Below are 3554 nucleotides of genomic sequence, written 5' to 3'. Positions count from 1 at the left end.
ACATAACTTTGGTATGCACTGCGAAACCAAAAAGTTAATGTGACCTGCTTTATTGCAGTATTCACTCTATTTTCTTTCTCAGTCTCTTTTTATCCTATCTCTGTTACCTTATCTTCTCTCCCCACTCTCCCACTCTCCCTCCCACCCCCCCTTCTAAGAGGTCCCCCTTACCCTCTCCCTGCACCCTCTCAATCCCAATCCCAAAGAAAATAATGAGTAGGGGAATTCACAAACAGTAAATATAACTCTGGCCTGGGTAGCTCAGTCAGTAGAGCACCAGACTTTTAATCTGAGGGTCCAGGGTTCATGCCCCTGTCTAGGCACTTCTGTTTTAAAAAGAAACCCCCCCAAAATATAACTCTGAATGTGAATGGGATGTTTATAGCAGCTCTCTTTGTGGTGGCAAAGAACTGGAAATTTCAGGGATCTCCATCATTTGGGGAATAGCTGAACAAGTTACGGTATATGGTTGTGATGGAATACTACTGTGCGATAAGAAATAATGAATTCAATGATCTTAGAAAGGCATGGAAAGACTTACATGAAATGGTGAAGAGCAAAGTGAGCAGAACCAAGAGAACATTGTATACAGTAACAACAATATTTTATTAAGAACAACTTTGAGTGACTTAGTCATTTTGACTATTATAAATAAACTAATTTTAAAAAAAGCCCATATAAAGAGACACTATCTACAACCAGAGGAAAAAATGATAAATAAAAGTATATATAAAAATTTTTACATATATATATGTATATACCTATTGTGAATAATAGTGGCCATCTTAGGGTGGGGCAAGTGGAAAGGGAAGGAAAAAAGGAAAAAAAAGAAAATTACATGATAACTTTGTTGTATATTTAGAATGAATAGCAAGATGTACATGGGGGATTTGCAGTTTCACATGTAATCATCTTTTTTTAATTGTACTGTGTTATAGAAATGCTTATTTTATTCCATAAATTAAAAGTTAAAAGAAAAAGAAAAATATTCACTTTATTGAGATGGTCTGGAACTAAACCCACATATCTCCAAGGTATGCCTATGTAGTTGCTTTATAGTAGTGGCATGAAGCTCTAATAGAAACAGGGGTCACTAATCCATACATAAGGATCCCTGCTGGCCATGTATTGACTTAATTTTAAAATAACACATCTGTTTTTGTTGTATTCTTATTTATTAAATATTTCTAAATTATATTTTATTCTAGTTCAGAGACACTGGGCCACATGCCATGGACCAAATGTTTGACTTTATAGCATCTCTGATGAAGGGATTAGTAAATTTGGGGCTTAAAAATATTGGCTACCATGAAGTTAGGGGATCTTCTATGCAATCTGTTTGTTCAGGCAAATCCTTTCCCACTCCCCTATACTTGTGAATAATTAGTCATAACCTCTAAATGAATCTAGGAGATACTAACAAAAGGGAGACAGTTGTAGTAAACTTTGTAATCCTGGATGAAGGCTGGCAGCCTAGAGTTTAAATATATAATGATTGGCAGCATAATGGTGGAATTATCTGCCTTTAATATTTCCATGTAACTCTGAACACCATCGTATCAGACCTAGACAAGTTTAAGGGTTTCAGGGAAGAACAATAAATCCAATTAAAAGATTGAATTGAATAGATAAAAACATTTACCTCCAATTCTTTGTGAGGAAGGAGATGACCATTTCTTTGTAAATATCTGAAGAATATAAACACAGAGAATCATAGGAATCATAGAATCTTTGAGTTTGAAGGGACCTAAAAAGTCATCTATCTGATCTACTACCACATGCTTCTCTTCTAAACCAATCTTGACAAGTGGTTATACAGATAAGAAGCAGTCAATCAGAAGTGTGGAAAGTTGCTGCTGAGACAGACACACAGACAATAGTGATCAATTGTTGGGGGACCTGTAAAACTCAAATAAAAGAATTCTAAAATCACAACATCTGATGCCCATAGTTTTATTCCATAAATTAGTCTTCCATAAAATTCCATAAAAATAGTCTTATGTGCCTCACTAGCCTGTGGAGTACCACAATAAATGCATGAAAGCATTATTTAGAGTTGACTATGCATCAAGCACTGAGCTCAGCACTAAGCTCAATTCAGCACTAAGAACACAAAAACAAAATTGAAGATAGTCCTCACCTTCAAGGAGGCTACATTCTAACAGGGCGACGGAGTGGGGCTATTTTGTTTCCCAAGGTTACACAGCTGGTGAATGAGGTTATCAGGACAGAGACTGATGCACCTTTTCCACTATAAGTGGCACTATTGATTCAGCTGTGGTTACAGAACCAGCAAACGGGCAGCAGGTTTTTGCTGGGTGGCAGGGGGGCTGGCAAGAAGATGGAACTGGATAGGAGCAAAGTGAAGCACAGCTGAAGCAGCTGGCCTAACAGTGTGGGCCACAGGTGTGGCACTCAGTGATCAGGACCTCTATGGCAAGAGTTTGGAAGTCGAGAAGATTAGGAGGTCCAGGACTAGTCTCTAAGTACTGGCAGCAAGATGGCTGGAGAGAAGGGGGTGACGAATAAAGTAATGACATGACCCTGAGTCGTTAGAAAAAGGTAAATTGTACTCAGTATGGTTTGTTTAAGAAACAAGGTGAGTAACATATTTTGGAAATATTTCCATAAGTATGGTTAGGATTTTTAAAGTATTTAAGTATATAAAGCCTTAGCCAGTTGGAAAGCTTGGTCATCCAAAAGCATTGAGAGCTCTGATTTCGCTCGCATTGGGTAGCATTGTAGAGAACTGATTTCCTTCTTACTCTTATTTCGGAGGTTGAGCTGGAGGGGGAGGGAAGAAAGAAAAGAAGACTTAAGTTCTCCCAGCTCTGTTGAAAAGATCCTCCCATGAATACTGCTGGAGTAGGAGCATAAGGCTAAGCATTTAGGGAAAAGTAACTCATAATGTTCTTTTGAAGTGTCAGTGTCCAACAAAATAGTGGCCTTCATCAAGAAAGATTTTAGAAATCAGAAAATTATGCTACTTTTGTACCAAATTGTGAACCATTCACATCGGTGATAGCTTTTATGGGTATTACCTCAAGAAAGATTTTATCGAACTTGTGGGTATTATCTCAAGAAAGATTTTATGGCACTTGAGAAGGTCTAGGGAATGACAGCTAAAAAGATGAAGAGGATGGAATGATGTACACATGAGGGAAGGCTAAACCATATCTATCTGGAAAGATACCATATCAATTAAATGAATAAGTATTGGGGCCTACTACAGTATATGCAATGCACTGTGTAGGCTGCTAGAAAGAGGGTTGATTTAAGAACTCATCTAAATGACTTAATATGCATTTATTAGGAGCTTAATGTGTGCTAGGTAATGGGTTTATGTCTAATGGGTGGACAGAGTGAATAAAGGCCTAACTCAGTAATGTAGAATTCCGTCCTGATCAAGGGGCAGGGCTAAGCACATGGGAGCCCAGAAGTGCCTTGTTGATTAATAGGCAAATGACTCAGCCAGAAACAGAAGAGTACCCTAAATTTAAACCACAGTCATCAATGATGTAAACAAATCCATATGGGGATAAAGCAATGGGCTT

At 37.8% G+C, this 3554-nt stretch overlaps 1 non-coding gene across 1 annotated transcript; it reads left to right on the top strand.

Annotated features, from left to right (window-relative positions):
- Window positions 1-250: 250 nt before the first annotated feature.
- TRNAK-UUU lies at window positions 251-323 on the top strand. Its single transcript has one exon. It is a non-coding gene; the product is annotated as a tRNA-Lys (tRNA).
- The last annotated feature ends 3231 nt before the right edge of the window (window positions 324-3554 follow it).

The sequence above is a fragment of the Vombatus ursinus genome, unplaced genomic scaffold (assembly GCF_900497805.2).
Source record: "Vombatus ursinus unplaced genomic scaffold, bare-nosed wombat genome assembly UNPS02015255.1, whole genome shotgun sequence".
NCBI classification, from domain to species: domain Eukaryota; kingdom Metazoa; phylum Chordata; class Mammalia; order Diprotodontia; family Vombatidae; genus Vombatus; species Vombatus ursinus.
This window is presented reverse-complemented; position numbering and strand designations above follow the sequence as displayed.